The sequence below is a fragment of the Salvelinus namaycush genome, chromosome 23 (assembly GCF_016432855.1).
Source record: "Salvelinus namaycush isolate Seneca chromosome 23, SaNama_1.0, whole genome shotgun sequence".
In the NCBI taxonomy this organism is placed as follows: domain Eukaryota; kingdom Metazoa; phylum Chordata; class Actinopteri; order Salmoniformes; family Salmonidae; genus Salvelinus; species Salvelinus namaycush.
Window position 1 is genome coordinate 42,155,891 of NC_052329.1, and position 9,424 is coordinate 42,165,314.

A 9,424-nucleotide genomic window follows, 5' to 3' on the forward strand; every position below is an offset into this window, starting at 1 on the left:
GAGATCAAGATGGACCAAGAGAAGGTTCGGGCGGTTCGGGATTGGGCCCAGCCCGGTACGAGATTGCAGCTCCAGAGATTCCTGGGGTTTGCGAACTTCTATCGGAGGTTTATCCGTGATTACAGCCGGGTGGCCGCCCCTTTAACTGCTCTGACGTCTTGCACCAGAACTTTCTGTTGGACTCCTGAGGCAGACCGAGAATTTCTGAACTTGAAGAGCCGATTTCTCTCTCAACCTGACACTTCCCGTCAGTTTGTTGTTGAGGTGGACGCGTCTGATGTGGGGGTGGGCGCCATCCTGTCCCAGCGTAGCTCCACTGACGGTAAACTCCATCCTTGCGCCTTCTACTCTTGTCGTCTTTCACCAGCTGAGAGAAACTACGATGTGGGTAACCGGGAGCTTCTCGCTGTGAAGCTTGCCTTGGAGGAGTGGCGTCACTGGTTGGAGGGAGCGGAGCAACCGTTTGTGGTCTGGACTGACCACAAGAATCTGGCTTACGTGCAATCGGCTAAACGTCTCAACTCCCGTCAGGCCAGGTGGGCTTTGTTTTTTGGACGTTTCAATTTTTCCCTGACGTTCCGACCTGGGTCGAAGAACGGCAAGGCGGACGCCTTGTCCCGGATGTTCTCCAAGACGGAGGAGAGTGGGGCCAAGACTGAGACGATTCTTCCCCAGAACATTGTCGTGGGAGCCGTTACATGGAGGATTGAGGAGGATGTGATGGCGGCCCTTCGGACGCAGCCCGGCCCCGGTAACGGTCCACCCGGTCGGTTGTTCGTGCCTGAGTCGGTCCGTTCTGATGTCCTTCAGTGGTCCCACGCCAGCAAGATAGCTTGTCACCCTGGCGTTGCCCGAACTATGGCGCTACTGCGCAGACGTTTTTGGTGGCCTGCCATGGGAGAAGATACCCGGAGGTTTGTTGCCGCTTGTCCTGTTTGTGCGCAGAATAAGAGTACCAATCGGCCCAGCTCTGGGCTTCTTCACCCCCTACCTATTCCCCGGCGACCTTGGTCGCATCTGGCTCTGGACTTTGTCACGGGGTTGCCCTCTTCTGGTGGGAACACAGTCATTCTGACCATTGTGGACAGATTCAGCAAGTTCGCTCACTTTGTCCCCATCTCCAAGCTTCCATCTGCCACTGAGACGTCCGAGATCCTTGTTAGGGAGGTTTTCAGGGTCCACGGATTGCCCAGTGACATTGTTTCTGACCGTGGTCCTCAGTTTACCTCTGCTGTCTGGAGATCCTTCTGTTTGGCCATTGGAGCTACAGTCAGTCTCACATCGGGTTTTCACCCCCAATCTAATGGTCAGGCGGAGAGAGCCAACCAGAAGATGGAGTCCACGCTGCGCTGTCTTGTCTCATCTGATCCCACCTCTTGGTCCTCTGTTACCCTGGGTCGAGTATGCCCATAATACTCTCCCTTCATCTGCCACTGGGATGTCTCCCTTCCAGTGCCTGTATGGTTACCAACCTCCCTTGTTTCCTTCTCAGGAGAGGGATCTCTCGGTTCCCTCTGTCCAGGCCCACATTCGTCGTTGCCACCGGACCTGGCATCGGGCCAGGAAGGCCCTCCTTAGAGTTTCTGACCGGTATCAGATCCAGGCGAATCGTCGCCGTAGTCCTGCCCCCGCTTATACCGTCGGAGATAAGGTTTGGTTGGCTACACAGGATCTTCCTCTACGGACTGAGTCGAGGAAACTGTCACAGAAGTTCATTGGTCCGTTTGTGGTGGAGAGAATCATTAATCCTGTTGTGGTTCGACTCAAGTTGCCTGAAACGCTTAGAGTACACCCCACCTTTCATGTCTCCTGCCTCAAGCCGGTTCTCCTCAGTCCTCTGTTGCCCCCTCCTCCTCGTCCTCCTCCTCCTCGGATGATCGGAGGTGGTCCTGTCTACACGGTGCGCCGCATCATGGACTCCAGACGGCGGGGTAGAGGGTTCCAGTATCTCGTGGATTGGGAAGGATATGGTCCAGAGGAGAGGAGTTGGATTCCTCGGCGTCAGATCCTTGATGCTGACCTGCTTCGTGACTTCTACCGCCTCCACCCTGGCGCTCCGGGTAGTACGCCCGGTGGCGTTCGTCGGAGGGGGGGGTACTGTCACGAATCCCGCTTCCTGAGTCTGTTTTTGCCTGTGTTCTGTCCTGGAGTGTTTTTTCCGGTGTCCTGGAACGCACCCTGTCTGGTTGCCGGGCGACGTAGCTGGTTGGGAGATCTCTGATTTACCGCACCTGTTTCCAATCCGCTATCTGCACACCTGGTCCTGATCATCACCCCTCCACTTCATAAGCACTGACCTGACATCCATTCCCTGCCGGATCGTTAGCCATGAACAGTATGTTGTGCCAGTGTATCAGCCTCCAGTTTGATAGAGTTTGTTTTATTGTTTTGTACGTTTTGCTTGCCTTGAACTCACCTCCGTTTTTTCTGTCTACAGTCATTCACCCGGAACACTCATCTCATCCCTACCTGGTCGTCGGTGACTTCAGTTACTTCATTGGATCTGCCTATTCAATCCCATCAACTCACCTCCGCTGCCCGCTCCGTCACTTGGATTTTTCCATCACTACATTCAAACTTGTAAATAAATACTCACCTTCGTCTTACACTCCTTGTCCTGGTCTGCTTCTGGGTTCAACTTTAGAAAACCGTGACACACACGTTGCCACTCCACTATGTCTCCCTGTCATGGCTTTTGCACCATCAGTACAGATACCAACACATCTGGACCACAAGTCCATTTGATGTCACAAGCTGTCCAGTACTTTAAAAATATCCTCTCATGTTGTCCTGGTTTCCAGTGGTTTCCAGAAGAGGATGTCTTCCTTAATAATTAACCCACCATAAACGTAATGGACATATACCAGGTGCTGTGCCAGGCCCGCCATGTCTGTTGACTCATCCAGCTGTAACGCATAGAATTCACTGGCTTGTATGCGAAGCAGTAATTGTTTCAAAACATCTGCCATGTCACTGATGCGTCGTGAAACAGTGTTGTTGGATGGCATTGTCTGTATAGTTTGTTTTGGCCTTTTCCCCCAGCATTGTCTCAGCCATATCCGTGGCAGCAGGAAGAATTAAGTCCTCCACAATAGTATGGGGCTTGCCTGTCCTAGGCACTCTTTAGGTCACCATATAAGATGCTTCTAGACCCCTCTTATTAATTTTAAGCAATTGTTACACAGGCACTTAACTGAACAATGTAAAGATCTCCTCAATTTTAAGGTAAGGTTTTGCCCTTATATGATCTAAATTGATATTGTTTTATGATGATACATCTATCTTTTCATATTTGTGCAAATCTTTCTAAAAGAGAAAATGGACACCATTCAATCTCTGTCACACCCTGATCTGTTTCACCTGTCTTTGTGATTGTCTCCATCCCCCTCCAGATGTTGCCCATCTTCCCCATTATCCCCTGTGTATTTATACCTGTGTTCTCTGTTTTTGTCTTGTTTGTCAAGTCAACCAGCGTTGTTGTTCTCAGCTCCTGCTTTTCCCAGTCTCTCTTTTTCCTCGCCCTCCTAGTTTTGACCCTTGCCTGTCCTGACTCTGAGCCCGCCTGTCTGCCCACTCTGCCTGCCCCTGACCCTGCCTGCCGTCCAGTACCGTGGCCCCACCTCTGGTTTACTGACCCCTGCCTGCCTTGACCTGTCTATTGCCTGGCCCTGTTGGAATATTAAACCATTGTCTATTCGACGTGTCTGCATCTGGGTCTTACCTTGATTTCTGATAGATTTCAATCAACAAAGAGGTAAGAATATGTATGCTATAAGAATATGTTAAAGGCTACTTGTATTGGGTGCAGATGACTGAACTGCTCACTTTTGTGTCTGTGTCTGCAGGTATACTGACGAGGAGGCATACAAAGGTATGCTATGCAGATCACATGTACCATCCTCCTCCCGTACCTCTTCAAAGATAATCCCACAGGCCTCTACATTATGAACAAGGTATGTGTATGAAAACCATTATCAAAACAGTTTTTTTCATTCACGTTTACCATAAAAACAAAGGTATGAATACTGTCGTGTGCATGTTTTTTGTTAAATATCTGTATAATTAAAATATTTTGGTTTCACAGACTTCACCCTCCCTACACCGCTGAATATAAAAGGAAGCCTTTTTGATCACCGTGCACTGCAAAATCATTCTGGCTACGGATACGGAGTACATCAACACATTAGCATCAACATGCCAGAGGATATACCCATTGGACTTGGAGCTCTAGATTTTTTTATTCTGTTTTGCCACTGAAATCATAATAAACACTGACAACTAAAATATTGTGTTATTGTTATTATAAATAATAGGTAGTTAAAATGTTTACCCCAAAAGGTAATTCAAACGGTTCCTAAGAATTTATAGCGATTCTGTTTCAATTTGAAGAACCCCCTAAAGGCTACTCCAGGAACATTTTCTTTTTAGAGTGCAGTATGCTGCAAATACTGCATCCAAAAAAACTGCAGTTATTGCACTTTTACTACAGTTTCAAAACGGCATATTTTTTGTAATGATTGAAGTGCAAAGACACACTCAAGAAACACCCACATCAAACCACACCCCCAAAACAACTCTCATTTGCCAGTCATGGCCACGAGCAGTTCTTAATGAGCATTGATGGAAAAACGATGTCCAATCAAGAAGCTCAGTCACCCTTTAAGGCTAGGGCTGAATTGCTTGACATTGCTTGACATGGGAAAAACAAAAGAAATCAGCCAAGACCTCAGAAAAAAAATTGTAGACCTCCACAAGTCTGGTTCATCCTTGGGAGCAATTTCCAAACGCCTGAAGGTACCACGTTCATCTGTACAAACGATAGTACACAAGTATAAACACCATGGGACCACACAGCCATCATACCGCTCAGGAAGGAGACGCGTTCTGTCTCCTAGAGATGAACGTGCTTTGGTGCGAAAGGAGGAAAAAGGGGGATGCTTGCAAGCTGAAGAACACCATCCCAACCGTGAAGCACGGGGGTGGCAGCATCATGTTGTGGGTGTGCTTCGCTGCAGGAGGGACTGGTGCACTTCACAAAATAGATGGCATCATGAGGCAGGAAAATTATATGGATATAATGAAGCAACATCTCAAGACATTAGTCAGGAAGTTAAAGCGTGGTCGCAAATGGGTCTTCCAAATGGACATGACCCCAAGCATACTTCCAAAGTTGTGGCAAAATGGCTTAAGGACCACAAAGTCTAGGTTTTGGAGTGGCCACAAAGCCCTGACCTCAATCCTATAGAAAATGTGTGGGCAGAACTGAAAAAGCGTGTGTGTGCAAGGAGGCCAACTAACCTGACTCAGTTGCACCAGCTCTGTCAGGAGGAATGGGCCAAAATTCACCCAACCTATTGTGGGAATCTTGTGGATGACTACCCAAAACGTTTGACCCAAGTAAAACAATTTAAAGGCAATGCTACCAAAATCTAATTGAGTGTATGTACAGTGGGCTCCAAAATTACTGGCACCCCTGACTGGCAATGCACAAACAATACTTAATAATATATAAACAATATAATTATAGGAGAAACTCAAAATACCAACATGTGAGAAATACTGTACTTTATTCATGTTTCAATGTAACCAACCAAAATCATTCAATTATTTAATACAAAATAAATTTAACCAAAATCAAGGTTTCATAATTATTGGCACTCCTCATTTAGTACTTAGTGCAACCACCTCTGGCATGGCTAACAGCATGGAGTCTATTCCTGTAATGTTTGACAAGGTTAACTTCTCTAGGATAGGGGGCAGCATTTTCACTTTTGGATAAATAGCGTGCCCAATTTCAACTTCCTTCTACTCATCCCCAGAATATAAGATGCATATTATTTGTAGATTTGGATAGAAAACACTCTGAAGTTTGTAAAACTGTTTGAAAACTCATGTCTGTGAGTATAACAGAACTTATGTAGCAGGCAAAACCCCGAGGACTAACCATTCAGATCTTTATTTTTTTAGGTCACTGTCTGTTCAATGAGTTTTCATTGGGATACTAGATTTCTAAGGGACTTGTTTGCAGTTCCTACCGCTTCCACTGGATGTCACCAGTCCTTGGAAATTGGTTGAGGTTATTCTTTTGTGCAATGAAGAAGTACGGCCATCTTGAATCAGTGTAATGTTATGTGTACTGTTTGAGAGTTGCGCAAGACTAGAAAAGTAGCGTTAGTTTGTTGTCCTCCTGTATTGAAAACAGATAGACCCGTCTTCAATTTGATCGATTATTAACGTTTAAAAATACCTTAAGTTGTATTACAAAAGTAGTTTGAAATGTTTTGGCAAAGTTTACACGTAACTTTTGATATATTTTGTAGTGACGTTGCGCAAATTGGAAGCTGTTTTTTTCTGGATCAAACGCGCCAAATAAATGGACATTTTGGATATATATGGACAGAATTAATTGATCAAAAGGACCATTTGTGATGTTTATGGGACATATTGGAGTGCCAACAAAAGAAGCTCGTCAAAGGTAAGGCATGATTTATATTTTATTTCTGCCTTTTGTGTTGCGCCTGCAGGGTTGAAATATGCTACGCTCTCTTTGTTTACTGTTGTGCTATCATCAGATAATAGCATCTTATGCTTTCGCCTTTTTGAAATCTGACATATTGGCTGGATTCACAACGAGTGTAGCTTTAATTTGGTCTCTTACATGTGTGATGTAATGAAAGTTTGATTTTTATATCATTTTATTTGAATTTGGCGCTCTGCATTTTCCCTGGCTTTTGGCCAAGTGGGACGCAATCGTCCCACCTATCCCAGAGAGGTTTTAAGGAATACTTTTGTAGGGATTTTGGACCATTCCTCTATGCAGATCCTTTCAAGGTCCTTCACATTCTTGGGTTTGCGCTTATCAACTGTCCTCTTCCACTCAGCCCACAGGTTTTCGATTGGATTGAGGTCCGGCGACTGAGATGGCCATGGCAGAACATTGATTTTGTTGTCACAGAACAATTTCTGTGTGGATCTTGAGGTATGTTTCGGGGCATTGTCTTGTTGGAAAGTCCACCTACGGCCAAGTCCCAGCCTTCTGGCAGAGGCAACCAGATTGTCAGCCAAAATTGCCTGATACTTAATCTTAACCAGTGCCCCTGGACCTCTGGAATTAAAACAGCCCCAAACATCACTGACCCCCCTCCATATTTCACCGTGGGTATGAGGTGCCTCTCCTTGTATGCATCTCAGTTTCGACGCCAAACATGCCGATGCTGTATCTGACCAAAACGTTCAATTTTGGTCTCATCTGACCAGAGCACCTTCTTCCAGTCATAATTTAAATGACGTTTGGCAAACTCCAAGCGCCTGCGTCTGTGTCTTGGGGTCAGAAAGGGCTTTCTTCTGGCAACCCTTCAAAAGAGCCTGTGGATGTGGAGGTGGCGTCTGATGGTGCTTTTTGAAACTTGGTGTCCCCAAGACACCACCAAGGCCTGCAATTCTTTCACAGTGATTCTTGGGGATTTTGTTGCTTCTCTCACCATCATCCTCCCTATCCTGGGGGGCAAAATTAATTTGCGTCCTCTACCCTTGAGGTTTTCAACTGTTCCATATCTTTTGAATTTTCTAATAATTGCCCTGACAGTGCTCAGTGGTATATTCAATCGTTTGTGGATCTTCTTGTAGCCATTACCAGATTTACATTACCGGAATTTAATTTGTGGTTTAATTTTGGTAGATGTTATTTACAATAATCTTCAAGGGTGCCATTAATTGTGAAACCTTGATTTGGAGGACATTGATTTTTAATTAAATCAATATATTATTTTGGTTGGTTCCATTGAAACATTAATAAAGTACAGTATTTCTCACATGTTGGTATTTTGAGTTTATCTATATAATTATATTGTTTATATTTGTTTAAGCATTGTTTGTGCATTGCCAGTCAGAGGTGCCAGTAATTTTGGAGCCCACTGTAAACTTCTGACCCACTGGGAATGTGATGAAATAAATAAATCATTCTCTCTACTATTATTCTGACATTTCACAGTCTTAAAATAAAGTGGTGATCCTAACTGACCTAAGACAGGGAATTGTTACTCGGATTAAATGTCATGAATTGTGAAAAACTGAGTTTAAATGTATTTGGCTAAGGTGTATGTAAACTTCTGACTTCAACTGTATGACAGACTGACCAGGTGAATCCAGGTGAAAGCTATGATTCCTTATTGATGTCACCTGTTAAATCTGCATCAATCAGTGTAGATGAAGGGGAGGTTAAGAAGGATGTTTAAGCCTTGAGACAATTGAGAAATGGTTTGTGTATATGTGCAATTTGGAGGTTGAATGGGCAAGATAAAAGATTGAAGTTCCTTCTGTAAAACAACATTGGAGGCAGCTTATGGAGATAAATTATCATTAAATTGTCTGGCAACAGCTCTAGTTGACATTCCTGCAGTCAGCATGCCAATTTGCCACTCCCTCAACTTGAGACATCTGTGGTATTTTATTGCCCCCAGCACAAGGTGCACCTGTGTAATGATTAAGCTGTTTAATCAGCTTCTTGATATAGCACATCTGTCAGGTGGATGGATTATCTTGGCAAATGAGAAATGCTCACTAACAAGGATGTCAACAAATTTGTGCACAACATTTGAGAAATAAGCTTTTTGTGCATATTTTTTTTTTGACCTTTATTTATCTAGGCAAGACAGTTAAGAACAAATTCTTATTTTCAATGATGGCCTAGGAACAGTGGGTTAACTGCCTTATTCAGGGGCAGAACAACAGATTTTTACATTGTCAGCTCAGGGATTTGATCTTGCAACCTTTCAGTTACAAGTCCAACGCTCTAACCACTAGGCTACCTGCCGCCCCATATACATGTGGAACACTTCTGGGATTTTTTGTTTCAGCTCATGAAACATTAAATGTTGCGTTTTATATTTTTGTTCAGTGTACTTGAAATGCCCATTTATCAGCAGGAAAGTAATGCTCATGAGCTCCTAGTATCTGTAATAGGGTGGCAGGTAGCCTAGCGGTTAGCCTGTTGGGCCAGTAAGTAGCAATTTAAGTTCAACAAAGGCTTTCTGTAAAGCAAAAAAAGTGCCTGGTCAACGGAAGTGGCAACAAAATACACAAGTATCGTCCACATACAATTGGCTGTTAGAATTTCTTATAGACAAACCAATATTGTTTATATAGATAGTAAAAAGTACAGGGCCCAAAATTTACTCTTGGGGGACACCTTTAGTAATATCAAGGAAACCTGACTTAACGCCATCAGAAGAAACACATTGTGTCCGGTCTTTCAAGTAGTTTTCAAACCAAATGCAGGCTGCCTGACCCTGGCCAATTTCAGACAGTATACACATGAATAATGAACGCTCAAAGGTGTCAAAAGCCTTCGACAGGTCTATAATGCTGCCTTTTTTTCAATGCAATTTACAATGTCATTTAACACCAAAGAAGCAGCAGATTTGGT